At 47.5% G+C, this 10,000-nt stretch overlaps 1 pseudogene; it reads right to left on the bottom strand.

Annotated features, from left to right (window-relative positions):
* Positions 1 to 10,000, bottom strand: part of LOC129355299 (core histone macro-H2A.1-like) — a 26,676-nt pseudogene that overhangs the window by 10,318 nt on the left and 6,358 nt on the right.

Raw genomic sequence — 10,000 nt, 5'->3', positions numbered from 1 at the left:
GATGGTTGGATGGATGGTTGGATGGATGGTTGGATGGATGACCATATTTTTCTAAAATTGTAAAATTTTAAATCAACTTTAAACTTTTTCAATCAGAAACTCAGATTTTCCATTCATTGCTTCAATTAAATCAGCTGATGAACGTTACTTTTAGACAGAGGACACTCGTGATTGGACTAGGCCGATCTGCTGCTCGTGATTGGACTAGGCTGATCTGCTGCTCGTGATTGGACTAGGCCAATCTGCTGCTCGTGATTGAACTAGGCTGATCTGCTGCTCGTGATTGGACTAGGCCAATCTGCTGCTCGTGATTGGACTAGGCCGATCTGCTGCTCGTGATTGGACTAGGCCGATCTGCTGAGCTCCTGGACATTCAAGGATCTCTGTCTGACGTCCCCTGGTGGGGGAGGGGTCTCACCTAGGTCATCTTTCAGCTCAAGGTCGGCGTTGGTGGGGTTGATGACCCCGTCCACGTCAAAGCCAGCCAAGTTGCTGACCTCGCTGTGGATGAGGTTGAGCTGTGGAGGCGCATGCACAGGAGGAAGAGGAGCAGAACGATGAAGAGGCAGAGTGTTAGTGCCAGACGGACCCTGCAGATCACAGGAATACCTTGACGTTCTGGACCCAAACCGATCACTGATCAATAACCTTCATTGATAATACCAAGCATGAAGCAGCTGAGATTGGGACGGAAACGATTAATCAGATTATTCAATTATTCAAGTCAACTAATGTAGGAATCGATCAGCGAACCGTAGCACTGAAATAATAACGCAGGAATCTGGAGATAATTTGGCTTTTAAGGTGAAAACACCTTAAATGTTTCACCGAAAACTTTTACCTTCACACATTTCAAACAAAAAATCTCATATTCTATACACTTTTCTCTGTAACTATTAATCAGTTAATCAATAATAATCATCAGATCAGCTCTATACTGTAATTAACAGTTTGTCTCATGTTTGAACAATTACAAATAATCAAACATTAAAAACTAAAGAATAAAAGATTTTTCACTTCTAGACAATAAAATGTGTATTTTTATTTTTTTAAATGAAATTATTTATTTACATTTTTGATACATTTTCTAATATTAATATCAGTTCATTTTTGGCTCAGATTCATAACAAATGATCAAACTGCTCACAGTGAAGCTCAGATTATCCTCTAAATTAGGATTAATCCACATTTCCCTCAATCTGAATCTTTCATTTCCATTGTCATAAATTATCTGACCGCTAACTCTTAGCTTAGCATATATGAACTAAAACTATGCGCATTAAATTAAACCCTAAACGTTTAACCAAAACAAATCCTGATGCATGATGGGACATAAAGCGTTAACTTAAATATGAATGTTAATTTAATGTTTTACATGTTCAACAGTTTCTTTCAGATGAAGCGACGCCAGAAAATCTGCTTTTAATTAATACCATGCTGGAATCTTTTCTTATGGGACCAAAATCTCAAGGTTTTCCAACTGCAACACCAAATCAGCGCAGATCAAAATAAACATGAAACTTTTCTGTCACCAACATCGAAATGAAAATCTGATTATAGGAAGGAAAATCTCCTGCAAGAGACAGACAGAAATCAACAGGACAGAACAGCAGAGGAAGAATCAAAGGTTTCTAAATTAACCCGTTTTATTTTGAAAACTTTGACCAAGTCATAAAATTGTAATAATTTTGTCAGAGTAAATTATACTGAGTAAGTGAAACTGTTACAGGAACCGAAGCAAAGAGGATAAATGATGTGATTCTGACCTACCAGAAATATTCTCTGAACTTAATATATAAATTAATAGAGTTTTTAACATCTCTTTATATCAATATTGGTAGAAAAATGCAACAATATCCACAACTTTTTATGGTTAAGTCCTTCATTGTTGCTGTGTATGTTTAGGTGGAGCAGATTTCTGACCTTTTGACCAGGAAGAGACTCTTGGTGGAGAGAACGGTGAAGCTGTCGGCCAGAGATCCCTCCGTTGTGCTGTCTGCAGACGCCGACTTGCTCACCTCGCCTCTCTGCAGAGACCAATCAGCAGCAAGATGTCAGCAAAGTATTTATCAATTTCATTCGCAATGTGTTTAGTTTGACTTTTTTAACTAGCTATTTACACACAAAAAAAAACACTTTAAATTCAAGATAAAAGATCATTTCTGCAAAAATACTGAAGATAAAATAAGTGACTGTGTTAAAAGTGACTGACCTAATTCACCAGCATAATGAGTGAAATGGAGCTGAGCAGAGAGCAGCGACTGGAGCTGCGTTTCCCATACAAATACGCTCAAAACTTTTAGTCCACATTCTTCTAATGTAAAAAATATGATTTGTTTCTTTCCATTAAATAAGAAGCTGAATTAAAATCACATGAATAAGTTTGTTAATGTGATAAATCAGAAAAAAGCAAGCAGTGCTGTCATCCTCCTACCCACTTCCTATCTTCTTCTTCCTGGTTTCTGCCAGTAGTAACTTCCTGTTGATCATGTGACTCATGATGCAATAAAAGTGGTTGGATAGATGATCATATTTTTTCTAAATGATAAATTTTGAAAAATAAATAAATTTTTTGCAAAAACGGCAACTTCCTGTTGCAGTTTTGCTAAATACACCAACATCGATTCAACCAAAAAATAAAACCATCTCAGCCCAACCTTTTTTCCAAAATGAGAGCTTTCAGAAATCAGTGCGTTTCTACACAGCGGCTGAAACCCAGCCGGCTCCAGGCTCACCTTGGTTTTCCCGCCAGCCTTTTTGCCACCCAGTTTCTTCGCTGCAGTCTTCTTCACTGTCTTGGGTTTCTTCTCCGGCGCCGGCGACACCGGCGTCTCCAGCTTCCCCTTGGCGCCTCGCTTCTTAGCCAGCAGCTCCGGGTGGATGTTGGGCAAAACTCCACCTGCTGCGATGGTGACGCCTTTCAGCAACTGCCACAGAACGACAAACTCCACGGTTTCAGGCGCATTGGTGCAGAGAGGAGGAACCCAAACCGTCCAGCGCAGGTTTCCTGCAGCTCACCTGGTTGAGCTCCTCGTCGTTGGCGATGGCCAGCAGGATGTGCCGCGGCGTCACTCGGCCCTTTTTGTTGTCTCTCGCTGCATTGCCAGCCAGCTCCAAGATCTCAGCTAAATGCAGAAACATAAAAGAAACACACATTTTTAGTAGAACTGAAATGATTAACCATCATCAATCAATTGTTAAAATAATCGTCAACTCATTTAGTAATTGATTGATTGTTAACTGGAATGCACAAACTAGAAAAAGAGACTGTAACACATCGATAGCAGTAATTAAAACATCTCTCAATGCAGTTTTCTGTCCGATCACCGATCTTTAAAAAACCTGATCTGTTGATTCTGATTCTGGCTGATTCCAGGTTTTTTCTCTGAAATGTTGCTGAATATAGCAAGAATGTTGCTGAGTTGGTAACAGCAGGACGACTATTGATGACTGCAAAGGTTTGGACATGAGCTGATGTCAGCAGCAGATTTTAGATAAGATCTGCTTCACATTTAAGTATCAATTAAAAATTAAGGCAGTCGTCTGGCCGATAAATCGTCTGGCCGATAAATCGGTGCACCCCTAGTTTCCACGCTTTTCTCTTCAGCAGTGCAGCTCACCGGTCAGGTACTCGAGGACGGCGGCCAGGTAGACCGGCGCTCCCACGCCGATGCGATACTTTGGCAACCCCCTCTTGATGTAGCGCAGCATGCGCCCCACAGGGAAGATGACGCCGGCCTTGGTGGACCGGGACGTCTTGGTCGTCTTTTTCTTTCCTCCTCGGCTCGACATGGTGCTCCGAGTGCCGCCGGCGTTGGGCTCTGCAGAGGAAAACCAGGCATTACGAGCCACTAGTTACACACAGAGGAGGATCACAAAGTGAGAGTAGAGCAGTATGAGAGAACCTCAGAACTGATCAACAATCATTTTATATCTAAAAATCACATCATCAGATGGATATAAAGTTCAGTGGACATCTTAAGGCAAAAATCACAATAATTCATATAAGTAACAAAAAATAACCAAATATTTTCCCAAATCAGTTTCTTTCAACACAAACTTTAACAGAAACTGCAGGTGTGTGTCTGAGTCTGGTGACAACGTTTCAGTATCAATTCAATGTTTCAAAAATAACTTCTAAAAAAAGCAAACACTTCTAGAAAAAGTTTTTCTATGAGGACATGATGGCTGCTGCTTTCAAACGGAGATTCAAGATGAACTTGTTCCTTTGAAGAAACCAGAACAGACAGGAATGCTAACCATGCTAGCCAAGCTAAATGCTACAATAAGATGCTAAGCTGTTTGAGTTGGTTTTTATTCCAAGTCGTGTTCGGCTGCAGAGCGGCGGATCGGCTCCACACCTGACGCTGCATTTGATCCAATGGAAACATTGCAGTAAATCTGAGCCGTTTCCTCTCAACATTAATATTTGTCTTCAGATTCAAATATTAATTAATATATTCATTAATATATTTATATTAATGGAATTCCACACCTGGAATTCTTCCTTTCCAGATGTGTAGAAAGAGAAGAAATACTAAGTATTACTTGTCTAGTGAATGAGAAAACTCATTCATTAATTAAGGTTAACATTTTTGTGACAGAAAGTTTCTGTAAATGATTCAATGGTAGAGAGGACTTTGTCTTTTAATAGGACAAAAGTAGTAAGAAACAATTTTGTTGATTTTAGTTCTGGAAGAAAAATAGTTTTCACCTAAAATAAGTATAAGCAGATCAGAGGGCTGGAAATCCAACCATCAGAACAAAATCTGATTTCATATTAACAACAGAGCTTTTCCCTGTCATGTTCAGTAAATCTGTGTCCGACTGATTTATTGGAGGATTTTTACAGAAACATAAACAGCATTTTGCTGGCTGATGTAAATAAAGATGAGAGTGACAACAGGAGAGCAATGATGGCTCAGCACTTCAATGTCACTGTGCAGGAAGATGCCAATTACCAGGAGATCCTGTGCAAAGATCTTTTATTCATGACAGATGGCATTACGGAATGTTCGTTCATTAAACGATCATTTAAAGCATTTTAAATGAGGAACAAACTTAATCAAAGTTTAGCGCGTTTATTATGTCATATAATAACTCAATGTTTCTGCGCCAGACTCCAGTCATGAGCTGTGAGATCAATGAGTGTCAGCTCGGGCCACTGCTGCTGCTTTATGATGATTATATATGATGATTATATGATGATTATATGTCTTATTCTGCTCTGAATCAGCCGCGTTTCCTCGCGGATCCAGCGGAGAAATAAAACATGTGCTGGTCGAGAACATCTGCGGCATTTCCTCCCGCGGCCAGGTGAAGGAGGCTTCCTGTCCGCCACGGTGGGCTTTTCCATTTCCGCATGTCAACAGCAGCCCGCGGCCCGCAGCGGGGTTTTAAAGCCTCCGCTCGGCGTCAGGCGCATAACCGCCGCTGTCAGCCGATGAAAGCGGCGTTTCGCCCGGTGCAGGTCGGCGCAGAGCGCGGATAGCGCGCAGAGCGGCCGCCCCGCTCCGCCAGCCGCCAGCCGCCAGCTCCGGGCTCCGGGCTCCGGCCTCCACGGCAGCAGCGACACGAACAAACATGGCAGCCTGAGCGGCGGCGGCACATTCCCGCTCATCCCGCGCCACGCACACAGAAAGACACGAAGCGAGGCGACACGCAGAGCTACTCACACAGCAAGGTGGCGGGGCGAAACCAGATCCGCTCCCAGTTCTCCCAGTAAGCAGCCTGGGCAGGATCCCACCGACTCCCAGAATCCACAGCGAGCCGGAATATCGGAGGCAGCAGCGCTGCCCGCGGAGCCCGACCGGAGCTCAGCGATTAACCCTTTATACACACAGAGAGAGAGACAGGGAGACAGAGAGAGAGACAGGGAGACAGAGAGAGAGAGACAGGGAGACAGAGAGAGAGAGACAGGGAGACAGAGAGAGACAGGGAGACAGAGAGAGAGAGACAGGGAGACAGAGAGAGAGAGACAGGGAGACAGAGAGAGAGAGACAGGGAGACAGAGAGAGACAGGGAGACAGAGAGAGAGACAGGGAGACAGAGAGAGAGACAGGGAGACAGAGAGAGAGACAGGGAGACAGAGAGAGAGAGACAGGGAGACAGAGAGAGAGAGGGAGACAGAGAGAGAGAGACAGGGAGACAGAGAGAGAGAGACAGGGAGACAGAGAGAGACAGGGAGACAGAGAGAGAGACAGGGAGACAGAGAGAGACAGGGAGACAGAGAGAGAGACAGGGAGACAGAGAGAGAGAGACAGGGAGACAGAGAGAGAGACAGGGAGACAGAGAGAGACAGGGAGACAGAGAGAGACAGGGAGACAGAGAGAGAGACAGGGAGACAGAGAGAGAGAGACAGGGAGACAGAGAGAGACAGGGAGACAGGGAGACAGAGAGAGAGACAGGGAGACAGAGAGAGAGACAGAGAGAGAGAGACAGGGAGACAGAGAGAGAGACAGGGAGACAGAGAGAGACAGGGAGACAGAGAGAGACAGGGAGACAGAGAGAGAGACAGGGAGACAGAGAGAGACAGGGAGACAGAGAGAGACAGGGAGACAGAGAGAGAGACAGGGAGACAGAGAGAGACAGGGAGACAGAGAGAGAGACAGGGAGACAGAGAGAGACAGGGAGACAGAGAGAGAGACAGGGAGACAGAGAGAGACAGGGAGACAGAGAGAGAGACAGGGAGACAGAGAGAGAGACAGGGAGACAGAGAGAGACAGGGAGACAGAGAGAGAGAGACAGGGAGACAGAGAGAGACAGGGAGACAGAGAGAGAGAGACAGGGAGACAGAGAGAGAGAGACAGGGAGACAGAGAGAGAGACAGGGAGACAGAGAGAGAGACAGGGAGACAGAGAGAGAGAGAGACAGAGAGAGAGAGAGAGAGACAGAGAGAGAGAGAGAGAGAGAGAGAGAGACAGGGAGACAGAGAGAGAGAGACAGGGAGACAGAGAGAGACGGGGAGACAGAGAGAGACAGAGAGAGAGAGAGACAGGGAGACAGAGAGAGAGAGACAGGGAGACAGAGAGAGAGACAGGGAGACAGAGAGAGAGACAGGGAGACAGAGAGAGACAGGGAGACAGAGAGAGAGACAGGGAGACAGAGAGAGACAGATAGAGAGAGACAGGGAGACACGAGAGAGAGAGACAGGGAGACAGAGAGAGAGACGGGGAGACAGAGAGAGACAGGAGAGAGAGAGAGACAGGGAGACAGAGAGAGACGGGGAGACAGAGAGAGACAGGAGAGAGAGAGAGAGAGACGGGGAGACAGAGAGAGAGAGACAGGGAGACAGAGACAGGGAGACAGAAAGAGACAGGGAGACAGAGAGAGAGAGACAGGGAGACAGAGACAGAGAGACAGACAGAGACAGAGAGACAGAGAGAGAGACAGAGAGAGAGACAGGGAGACAGAGAGAGAGAGACAGGGAGACAGAGAGAGAGAGACAGGGAGACAGAGAGAGAGACAGGGAGACAGAGAGAGAGAGACAGGGAGACAGAGAGAGACAGATAGAGAGAGACAGGGAGACACAGAGAGAGAGAGACAGGGAGACAGAGAGAGAGACGGGGAGACAGAGAGAGACAGGAGAGAGAGAGAGACAGGGAGACAGAGAGAGAGACGGGGAGACAGAGAGAGACAGGAGAGAGAGAGAGAGAGACGGGGAGACAGAGAGAGAGAGACAGGGAGACAGAGACAGAGAGACAGACAGAGAGAGAGAGACAGAGAGAGAGACAGAGAGAGAGAGACGGGGAGACAGAGAGAGAGAGAGACAGAGAGAGAGACAGGGAGACAGAGAGAGAGAGACAGGGAGACAGAGAGAGAGACAGAGAGAGAGAGAGAGAGAGACAGAGAGAGACAGGGAGACAGAGAGAGAGACAGGGAGACAGAGAGAGAGAGAGACAGACAGAGAGACAGATAGAGAGAGAGACAGGGAGACAGAGAGAGAGAGACAGGGAGACAGAGAGAGAGACGGGGAGACAGAGAGAGAGAGGAGAGAGAGAGAGAGAGAGACAGGGAGACAGAGAGAGAGACGGGGAGACAGAGAGAGAGACAGGGAGACAGAGAGAGACAGGGAGACAGAGAGAGAGAGACAGGGAGACAGAGAGAGAGAGACAGGGAGACAGAGAGAGAGACAGGGAGACAGAGAGAGACAGGGATAGAGAGAGACGGGGAGACAGAGAGAGAGAGAGACAGGGACAGAGAGAGAGACAGGGAGACAGAGAGAGAGACAGGGAGACAGAGAGAGAGACAGGGAGACAGAGAGAGAGAGAGAGACAGACAGAGAGACAGATAGAGAGAGAGAGACAGGGAGACAGAGAGAGAGACAGGGAGACAGAGAGAGAGAGAGAGAGACAGACAGAGAGAGAGACAGGGAGACAGAGAGAGACGGGGAGACAGAGAGAGACAGAAGAGAGAGAGAGAGAGACAGGGAGACAGAGAGAGACAGGAGAGAGAGAGAGAGACTGGGAGACAGAGAGAGAGAGACAGGGAGACAGAGAGAGAGACAGGGAGACAGAGAGAGACAGAAGAGAGAGAGAGAGAGAGACAGGGAGACAGAGAGAGACAGGAGAGAGAGAGAGAGACTGGGAGACAGAGAGAGAGAGACAGGGAGACAGAGAGAGAGAGACAGGGAGACAGAGAGAGAGAGACAGGGAGACAGAGAGAGAGAGACAGGGAGACAGACAGAGAGAGAGAGAGAGAGACAGAGAGAGAGAGAGAGACAGGGAGACAGAGAGAGAGACAGGGAGACAGAGAGAGAGACGGGGAGACAGAGAGAGAGACAGGGAGACAGAGAGAGAGACAGGGAGACAGAGAGAGAGAGAGACAGGGAGACAGAGAGAGAGAGAGACAGACAGAGAGACAGAGAGAGAGAGAGAGACAGGGAGACAGACAGACAGAGAGACAGACAGACAGAGAGACAGAGGGGAGAGAGAGAGACAGGGAGACAGAGCAGAGAGAGAGACAGGGAGGAGACAGAGAGACAGGGAGACAGAGAGAGAGAGACAGGGAGACAGAGAGAGAGACAGGGAGACAGAGAGAGAGAGACAGGGAGACAGAGAGAGAGAGACAGGGAGACAGAGAGAGAGAGACAGGGAGACAGAGAGAGAGAGAGACAGGGAGACAGAGAGAGAGACAGGGAGACAGAGAGACAGGGAGACAGAGAGAGAGACAGGGAGACAGAGAGAGAGGAGACAGAGAGAGACAGAGAGAGAGACAGGGAGAGAGAGAGAGAGAGAGAGAGACAGGGAGACAGAGAGAGACAGGGAGACAGAGAGAGAGAGACAGGGAGACAGAGAGAGACAGACAGGGAGACAGAGAGAGAGACAGGGAGACAGAGAGAGAGAGACAGGGAGACAGAGAGAGACAGGGAGACAGAGAGAGACGGGGAGACAGAGAGAGAGACGGGGAGACAGAGAGAGACGGGGAGACAGAGAGAGAGACAGGGAGACAGAGAGAGACAGGGAGACAGAGAGAGAGACAGGGAGGCAGAGAGAGACAGGGAGACAGACAGAGAGAGACAGGGAGACAGAGAGAGACAGGGAGATAGAGAGAGAGACGGGGAGACAGAGAGAGACGGGAGACAGAGAGAGAGACGGGGGACAGAGAGAGAGACAGGGAGACAGAGAGAGAGACAGGGAGACAGAGAGAGAGAGACAGGGAGACAGAGAGAGACAGGGAACAGAGAGAGAGACAGGGAGACAGAGAGAGAGACAGGGAGACAGAGAGAGAGACAGGGAGACAGAGAGAGAGACGGGGAGACAGAGAGAGAGACAGGGAGACAGAGAGAGAGACAGGGAGACAGAGAGAGAGAGACAGAGAGAGAGACGGGGAGACGGGGAGACAAAGAGAGAGAGACAGGGAGACAGAGAGAGAGAGACAGGGAGACAGAGAGAGACGGGGAGACAGAGAGAGAGAGACAGGGAGACAGAGAGAGAGAGACAGGGAGACAGAGAGAGAGAGACAGGGAGACAGAGAGAGACAGGGAGACAGAGAGAGAGAG

The sequence above is a fragment of the Poeciliopsis prolifica genome, unplaced genomic scaffold, assembly GCF_027474105.1.
Source record: "Poeciliopsis prolifica strain line A6 unplaced genomic scaffold, Auburn_PproV2 SCAFFOLD129, whole genome shotgun sequence".
Lineage (NCBI taxonomy): Eukaryota > Metazoa > Chordata > Actinopteri > Cyprinodontiformes > Poeciliidae > Poeciliopsis > Poeciliopsis prolifica.
This window is presented reverse-complemented; position numbering and strand designations above follow the sequence as displayed.